Consider the following 9,782-nt stretch of genomic DNA (forward strand, 5'->3'; position numbering starts at 1 on the left):
CACCTCTCATGAAGCATGTGTGTTAACTCTACTACATCTGTAGTGGCATTGATGAACATACCATGTAGGATTTTACATAACTAAAGTCATCAAATTAGAAACAGCAAAAACATTTAAAAGCAACAGGGATTTGACTACACTGTGGTCAGAGATTATGCATGGTAGCTGCGTGAAGGAGATCTGACATTGTCTACTCTGCAGCACTGACACTGAGCAACATCATCATTTAGAAACTTTACCTGGTGACGTAAACGTGAAGCAAAGCACATCTAAACCCCAAATATCAGACATCAGCAATACATCACAAGTCCAAACTCTGCACAGGGTCCTACATTGGAGTGGCTGTAGATACACAAAAGGAGAGTGAAGGGGGTGACAAGAGCAGGCATGCTTCCATTGCTAACCAGCCTTCCTACCGCATCTACTTCCTCTATGGCTCAGCACAGCTAGCTGTAATCTCTGGCTGGAAGCCTTCCCATCCACGCTGAGGACTGGGACTGTTTATAACCTCAGCCCCATTCACTCACAGGAATCCAGCTCATAGTTTTCTAGATGATGTCACAGCATCTGGTGTAGCAATGAGACAGCAGGATCTAGGAAAACCTGCGGTGGCTGTAGCTGCAGCTCTTCAATTAATCCCTTACATTCCTGGCTCCTATTACACTGGATTGTTATCCAAAGTTTTCAGATCACTCCATTTACTCGGAAAACCTATGGTTTGGAAAGACAGCAGCTGAGAAAGACACTACTCCCGGTGTTTCTGATGGGGAAAGAGGGACACATAGGCTTTTATTGTTCAAAACATCCTCTTACAATTATACATAGTCATCAATTATCAAGACTAACATATACTAGTACTAGTTATTGGGAGCCAAACACTTTTTTGAAAAGATAGATCCAGTGATACTTCATATAAAAACTTGTTCACATGTAAGTTTTGGTCTTTTTCCTTAAATGAAGGCAATTTGTAATACCATGCCATCCCATACCCAAAAACTAAGTATTGTCCTCAGGGTATGCATACATATGCAGTTTTTCATACAATGGAGTGGATTCCAAAAAGAGAACATTTGTCCTCAAAGGAGCTATTGAAAGAGCCCCATCCCCCAGAGACTTGGGTTGCTAAGGCAGTGGCATAGCGTGGTTTGCCAGCATCCGAGGCAAGCCAAGTATTGTGCCCCCCCTCCCCCCCACATGTGACCACGCCCCTTTTTACAGATAATGTAGTAGATATCACTTGCAGTCATACGTAACACCAGAGATAACACAGTGATAACTCTCTTAGTACAGACAATGTGGTAGATGGGTGTGAGCCCCCAGAACTCAGAACACGCACAGTGTGACCTGAAGTCTGGGGCCAGGCTGCTACAGTGTGGGCCAAATTCTATATCCGCCCTCCCATCACTGCAGAACATACAGGGTAATACAGCGCCCCATACCTCTTACATCCAGGGACGTCTCCTTTAATGTAGATGTTCTCTTTCCTCATCTTCTCCTTTCAGACCTTCAGACAAGACCACCATTTTTTAGCTATTTCCTGTCTCTGCAGTTTGACAAAAAAAAATCTTAGTTTACTACTTTTCCATCATCCTCCCATCTTCTGTACAAATCATCCTACCACCCCCAATACTGTGCCACTCCCAAAATAACTTCGCCCAGCAAATAGTGCCCCTGACACTAATAGTGTAAACATAACATCCCCCAAAAATAATTGTGGTAAGCTGATACTGTGCCAAGGTGACCCCACAGTAATAGTTCTCCCAAAAGTCCCACCAACAATAATAATTCTCTGCTAATGCACACATAGTAGTAATAGTGCTCCTACAGTGCCCCAACATGTCCCCACTGTGCCCCAGAAGTAATAATGCTCCCATAGTGCCTATACTAGTAATCATGTTCCCCATAGACCCCCAGTAGTAATAAAGCCCACCATAATGCCCCCCAGTAGTAATAATTCTCCTTATAATGTGACAGTACAAAAAATACTTCCTTATAATGTGTGCTAGTGCAAGAAATACCCCCTTTTAATGCCCCCAGTTGAGCTAATGTCCCCATAGTGCCCCCCAAAATGCACCAGTATAAAATGCCCCATATATAGTGCCCCAGTAGATGCCCTCAGTGTCCCCCATAATTTGCAACTATAAAATACACCTTCTTAGTGCCCCCTGTAGATGACTCCATAGTACTCCTCTCCCCCTTCCCCATAGTACCCACCATAATGTGTCCCAGTATAAAATGCCCCTATACAGAGCACCCCATATAAAATTCCCCTTCTTTGTGGCCTCAGTAGAAGCCCCCATAGTGTTCCTCTCCCCCCTTCCCCCATAGTGCCCCCCATAAAAATACCCCTTCTTTGTGGCCTCAGTAGATGCCCCCATAGTGCCACCTAATGTGCCAGTAAGAAGTGCCCCCATAGTGCCATCCAATAATGTGCCAGTGAAAAGTGCCCCCGTAGTGCCCCTCAATAATGTGCTAGTAAGAAGTGCCCCCATAGATGCCCCCACAGTGACCCCTAATAATGTGCCAATAAGAAGTGCCCCCATAGATGCTCCCCAATAATGTGCCAGTAAGAAGTGTCCCCATAGATGCCCCCCAATAATGTGCCAGTAAGAAGAGCCCCCCATAGATGCCCCCCCAAAAATGTGCCAGTAACAAGTGCCCCCCCCCCCCAATCATGCGCTCCTCTCCATACTGTACCATATAAAAAAAAATATAAACACTTATACTTACCTCCATCAGGCTGGCAGCGATGCGATGCATGCCTCTTCCGGCCTGTGTCCTGCGCTGTACGGCTCAGGCAACGCAATGACTTCATCGTGCCACCTGCAACGGCCTCTGATAGGCTGCAGGGTTAGTGCCTGCAGCCTATCAGAGGAACGGGAAAGGGAGACGCATCTCCCTCCCCTGCCCTGCCGCGCCGCAGCACATCCATCTGTATCGCTGTCCTGAGGACGGCGATACAGATTTCTATGGAGATGAGCGCTCATCTTCCTGTGCCCTGCTGCTGCCCCCCACTTGTCACCAGGGCCGCGCCGCCTGGGGCGATCGCCTCACCTCGCCTAATTGCCGGTGCAGGCCTGCTGGCGCCCTGTGCAATTTTGTGCCCGGGGCAGCTCCCAGCCCCCCCCCCCCCCCCCCACCATTGGGCTAAGGTGCTGTGATATGGTTTGACCACGGAGTTTCCTAAATAGCACAACTTTTATTTGGATACATGGAAACACAACAGAATTATGAGAAGTATAACTTCTTCCTAGTAAGGGCGCTAATCTCCAATGGAGGGTTCTTGAGGTCTGATGGCTGGTCTGCAAGGAATCAAGGGTTTAGCTGCTGTACTAAGCAGTAAGATGGCATAGGAGGTTTTTTTTTTTTCCACATTACATGCATGGAGAATGAGGCTGAAATATCTAGGGCCTCTAAAAACATCTCCTTAAACATATTTGGTTTTCGTTACCTACAGGAAAGGCATCTAAGTCAGATAACTCAGGTTCACCTTCCTCTTTCACTATAGTCTGTAATTCAGATTTGTGCAGGTAGACTTCCAGAGATCTTGCTGTGCTATTTCTACTCTACCCTGAAGTACTCTTGAATAGGGTTGAGCGAACGCGAACTGTAAAGTTCCGGTTCATACCCAACTTTAGGTTTTTGGACCCTGGACCCGAACCCGAACTTTTCAGTAAAAGTTCGGGTTCGAGTTCGGTGTTCGGTGAGTTAATAGCAATTTTTTAAAGGCTGCAGAGCAGCCAATCAACAAGTGTTTAACTCGTGTGCCCTTAGAAGCCATCACAGCCATGCCTACTAATGGCATGGCTGTGATTGGCCAGTGCAGCATGTGACCCAGCCTCTATATAAGCTGGAGTCATGTAGTGCTGCATGTCACTCTGCTCTTACTAGTGTAGGGATTGGATGCTGCTGCTGCGAGGGAGAGAATAGGTAAGAATCTGTTATCAGAAGTGCTTGTTAACTCAGCGATCTACAGCAATTTCGTTTTGTAGGTGGAGTGCACCATTTTTTTACCCTGCCCTATGCCCAGTGACACAGAAAAATAACTTTTATCCATCTATTAGTTAGGTGGGCGTCGGCGGCCATTTTGTGCAAGTTCAGTGCACCAGCACAGCATATGTGCATTTGTGACAGTCAAATACAAGGTTTAAATACTGCAGTTATATTCTGGGTTTAAAAAAACACCCATTTTTTGCAAGACCCTACATCTGGGGCCTTTTCTGCATTTGTCACAGTGAAATACAAGCTTTAACTACTGCAATTATATTCTGGGTTTAAAAAAACACCCTTTTTTTTGCAATATCCTACATCTGGGGCCTTTGCTGCATTTGTCACAGTGAAATACAAGCTTTAAATACTGCAATTATATACTGGGTTAAAAAACACCCAATTTTGGGGGGGGGAGAGCTAGAGCCTGTGCTGAATGGCTGCGTCTGGCTGAAGCTCCTGCTTTCAACCTGCCGTGTGGACGTCATTTATGAGCTGACGGTTCACAGAATGGTCAAGTACGGTGGACCCAAGCACGGGGAACCTGCCCCTCAAGCCAAAGTGACCCCTGCTGTGATGGACATGACTAAATATCTGAAAAAACAACATGCAGCCGGATCAACCAAAGATCCCAAGATGGCCGCCACTCTCAACAGCACCGCGGGCTCCCGCTCTTGGGGCAATCTGACTGCGAAGATGACTGCGGGGAGGCCGGTGAGTCACAAAACTTCCTGATATCCCGCCACTTTATTAAATAAGCCCTGGAAGAGGCTTTAAGCCCTGTATACTCCAAGCTACAGGAGTTGGCCCACGACGTCCAGCAGATAGGCCACAGGGTGGACTCGCTGGAAGCTGCACAAGCCGCTACCATAGACCTGTCACTACCAGAGCTTTGGGACGTTCTCACAGCTCTGTTTCTCCACCCCTGTGATGATGTCACTACTAGAGCTGGGAGGAGTTCTCACTACTCTGTTTACTTTTGGTTTCTTTCACCACAGCTGTTCTTCATGTGTTTGATTTCCCTCCCTTTATATCACCCCTCCTCCTATGATAGGATGTGGATTATAGTTCTCACTTCAGTTGTAGCTCTTGCTTTAGTTTCTTCACTTGTAGCTATCAGTTCACTAGACCTGTGTTCTGCTGCAGCTAGCACTCCGGACATTGCCAGCCTGTCCTTGGATCCGTCTTCTCTGTGGCTGCAACACCTTCAGCTAAGTCTGCAGACATTGTTGTGTTCCTGTTTGTTTTCTGACTGGATCTGAGGTGGCCACGGTTCCCTCCATATACTGAGTAGGGCACTGGTGGCCGTGCCCCTTCCACTATTGTAGGGGTTACAGTGGTCATTAGTCTTAGGCACGTGGGCATGCCTCGTTCCGCCATTGGGATCCGGGCATGTGCTTTAGCAGAATAGGGAGAGCGTTGAGGGTCGGACAGGGGTCACCCATTATCCTCCCTAGTTCTGGGTCCAGTCAGTTGCTCTGTACTGTGTATTACTATTGTTGCTCACATACAGCCGTGACAAGACCATAGTGCAGCGGTCACGCAATCCCTTTCACTTCCAGGACAAGGAGGCAATAATTAAAGCAGCTAGATCAGCGCCATCCATCCTTTGGACGAAGCCCCTATCCAGATCTTCCAGGACTTATCTCCGTCCACTCTTGTAAAGAGAAGAGCCCTGCGACCCCTTACTTCCCTCCTCAAGGAGAGACAGATTCCTCTGTTACCCCAAAGAAACAAAAGACCAAGAAAAGCAAGGACTGGGGCCCCTAAGAAGCTGCCTGCTTCACAGGATGGCTCCTGGCTTTTCTTCGTCCAAACCACTGTTTAAACCCTTCAGGGGTCTCTGATTCGATTCTACCTCAGCTTGCCTCTTTTCACTATTTGTGTTGGGTAACTAATTGACTGTCTACCTGTCTTACCTTACATACTCTGTCTATCCCGGTCCTCCCCTCCTCTCCTTCTTTCTGTCCCCTCAACACTTCTCTCCACTTATGTCCACTTTTTGATTCTTCTTACTCACCTTTCATCCTTTAACCCCCACTCTGATCTGTTGTCTCTTGCGCTTTCAATCCCCCAACTGCACGTTTCATGTGAACTACCATTTCCCCCCCCCCCCCCCTCCTCCTAATCTTCCACTGCTCCTTGTACAACTACTTATTATGGTACTGTACCTTTCATCATGGTTATCAGTTTCAGTTGATTTTTTCTTAGTTAACGTGTTGGGCTTTCTATATTTGCCATGATACATGTACTCAGCATTGGTTAATACCTTTGATTAGATGAGAAATGACTGATTTAAATGTCGTTTCTTACAACGTAAAGGGTTTGAGGTCTCTCTCTAAATGATGTCAAATATTCTCCCTACTGTGGAGGAAAAAAGTTTGGTGGGAGACCCACTATAAACATAACAACTACCCCAACCTCTCCTTTTCTACATTTCCAACATGGTATCATTGCGGTGCAAATGGCGCAGCTTCGCGGGGAGTCAGTATTGGGTTTCGTAGGGGTATTCTCTTCACATATTTGAACCATATTCAAGATCCGGATGGTCATTATATTCGACTGAAAGGCCGCGTAGGCCAGAAGCTTTACACCTTTGTCAATGCCTATGCACCCAATACTGATCAACCCCGGTGGATAGCTGACCTTCTTTCCTTGGTGGAGACACACAATGAAGGTATTCTTATTTTAGCAGGTGATTTGAATTTAGCTTTTAATTCTCTGATTGACACCTCCTCGAAGAAGTCTGCTATATCTTTTAGGGCGACCCGAGCTACTCTGGCTGGATTGTTCAGTCTTGGGTTAACTGATGTATGGAGATGTTTGAATCCAAATGTCATTGACTATTCTTTTTACCCCCCAGCTAATAACTCTTACAGCAGAATTGACTATATATTTGTGTCGAAAGAGCATCTGCAACTCTGTACCTCAGCTAGAATCGGGGTGATGATGCTTTCCGACCATGCACCTGTCTTTTGCACCCTTTGTCCTCCTCCTGGACTGGGTAGGTTGTCCTGCTGGAGGCTCAACGAGTCCATTCTGGGTAAGGATCATCACAAAAATCAGTTATCTTCCCTCTTGAAAGAATACTTCACCCTTAACCAGTCCCCCTCTGTTTCCCCTAATGTACTTTGGGACACTCACAAAGTTTATATCAGGGGTCAAATTATCAGTCTCTGCTCCTTTTTAAAGAGACAGTCTGAAAAAAAATTAACCTCCCTACTCTCACGGATTAACTCTTTAGAAAAAGCCCACAAAGTTTCTCTGCTTCAGCTCCATTTGTCTGAACAGATGTTCCTTAAATCAGAACTGAAGAACCTTCTTATTGAACATTCTGCTAGGTTCTATCTAACCTCCCAACAAAAGTTTTTCGCTCATGGCGATAAGGCCACAAAATTTCAAATGCAGAGAATTAAGTGTAGAAGGCTTGCGAACTATGTCCAAAGCATCACGGCTCCTTCGGGCACCTCCTTATTTAGATCAGAAGATATTGCAGAGCAATTAAGCTCTACTATGAATTCCTCTACAATCTACCTCCTCCCCCCCCACCTGACCCTCGTCACGATAAAGAACACAACCTTTCTTCCTTTCTCAAAACATTAAACCTCCCGGCTCTTTTGCCGGTCCAACAAGCCGCGCTTGCAGCCCCATTTACCTTGTCAGACTTGGCAGCTGCACTCAAATCCTCCCCTACAGGGAAATGTCCAGGACCGGATGGTCTACCACTGTCTTATTATCTCTCCTTCTCAGACATACTCTTACCTCATTTCCTCCCCGTCTGTAACCTTGCTTTGCAAAACAATCCTGCTTTAGCTGACATGACTAGAGCCACCATAACGATCATTCTTAAACCCTGGAAGGACCCAACGTCCTGTTCAAACTACCGTCCCATTTCTTTACTAAAAACTGACCTCAAGCTGCTGGCCAAAATATTGGCTAATAGGCTGCAATGGCTACTCCCTTCTTTAATCCACCCAGACCAGGTGGGATTCGTGAGGGAAAGAGAGGGGAAAGACAATGTGATGAAAATTTTAAATGCCCTCAATTTTTCATCCCACAGGGCGATCCCATTGGTCATGCTTGGCACAGACGCCGAGAAAGCTTTTGACAGAATTGACTGGACATATATTAGGCTTACTCTAGCCAAGTTTAATATCCCAGTGCAGTTCTCGAAAGTGGTTTTGGCTATGTATCATTCTTCCTCAGTGTCTTTGTCAGTAAATGGCATCTTATCTCCCTGCTTCCGTATTAGGAACGGCACTAGACAGGGCTGTCCCCTCTCTCCCCTTATTTTCGGATTGGTCCTGGAGACGTTGTTGCAAGCCTTAAGACAACAAAAAGAAATTGTAGGTCTTTGTGTTGGGGATCGAGAGATTAAACTGGCGGCCTTTGCCGATAACCTCCTGATCCTCACGACAAACCCGAAAAAGTCCCTGCCTGCTATCCTTTCCCTTTTGGACCTCTTTGGTTCAATCTCTAATTTTAAAGTCAATCCTGCTAAATCCCAACTCCTTCATAATGGTTGCCCCGTTGCTGCCCTTAGGTCCCTCCAAACTCAATCCCTGTTTAACTGGACCACCCAACAGCTAACATACTTAGGCGTGAAGCTCTCCCTTAACACTGCAGACTTATATAAACTTAACTACTTGCCACTCTTACACTCTATTGTGGCCCAGATGGACTCGTTGGACCTCCCGTACCTCTCCTGGCTCGGCAGAAAAAATATGGTATCTACGCTGGTACTGACCAGATTGACCTACCTAATGCAATCTCTGCCAATTAAGATTCCAAAATCCTTTTTCATTTTTTTCAATAGACTTATCCGTAAATTTATTTAGAGTGGAAGACGTTCTAGGATCTCCTTCGACACTTTGACCAAGCCTAAACTAATGGGGGGAATTGGCCTACCCAACCCAGAAATGTACATGAGAGCCATACATCTAGCCAGAGTGGTGGATTGGATCAGATCCCCACCTCACAAGGCATGGGTTCACATGGAGAATACTTTTCTTCCTTCCTCACCTCGTGCTCTCCTTCTATCCGGTAAGACCCTCCCACTATCACAGAAGGTCCCGAACCCTTTGATAAAGAGCACGCTATCAGTCTGGGATTGGTTCTCCTCACGCTGTAAGCAGTTGACAACACCCTCGCCCCTTCTCAATCTAAGAGATATTATGGATTTAGCCCCTGGTGCCCTAAAGAAGAGCTGCCCTCTCTCAATTAGACTCTCGTCTACGCCCTTATCAGAGTTATTAGATAACAAAGGATGTGTTAGATCCCTGTTGGATTTCAGTGACGGTTCAGGAAACCCCATAACTCTCACTTTTCTACAGGGTTTCGTTAAATCAAAAATCCTCTCCCTCCTTAAGTCATCCTCTTTGCAGCCCCTGTCCTCCTGGTTTGACAAAACACTTGGTGCAAAACACCCTGCCAAAAGAGTCATCTCAGCTCTACAAAGCCACTTGAAAACTCCTGTATCTCCCATCAAACCAGCAATAATTGGAGTTTGGGAGCTGGACTTGGGTCGTTCTTTGACTCCCACAGAGATCACTACCGCCTTTTCGACCCTCACAAAATATCTAGATGTGTACGTATCCAAGAGAATGGCTACAAAGTTTTGACGAGATGGTACAAGACTCCTGAGTCAATCTCGATCTACTTTCCAAATAGCTCTAATTTATGTTGCAGATGTCAGACTTCTTTAGGCTCCTTTTTTCATATTTGGTGGAAGTGTCAATCCATTAATGACTGGTGGCGCACAATAGTGAAAACCTGCAACCACATATGCCAGACAA

At 46.1% G+C, this 9,782-nt stretch overlaps 1 protein-coding gene across 3 annotated transcripts in view; it reads right to left on the bottom strand.

Moving 5' to 3' along the window:
* FUT10 (fucosyltransferase 10) overlaps positions 1-408 on the bottom strand; it is a 53,407-nt gene extending 52,999 nt beyond the window's left edge. For all 3 annotated transcript variants that reach the window (XR_005776290.1, XM_040417894.1, XM_040417892.1), the window contains exon 1: positions 240-408. The gene's annotated coding sequence lies outside the window, so the exon portion shown is untranslated. The remainder of the gene's footprint in view (positions 1-239) is intronic.
* Between the last annotated feature and the right edge of the window lie 9,374 nt (positions 409-9,782).

Source organism: Bufo bufo, chromosome 2 (genome assembly GCF_905171765.1).
Source record: "Bufo bufo chromosome 2, aBufBuf1.1, whole genome shotgun sequence".
Classification (NCBI taxonomy): domain Eukaryota; kingdom Metazoa; phylum Chordata; class Amphibia; order Anura; family Bufonidae; genus Bufo; species Bufo bufo.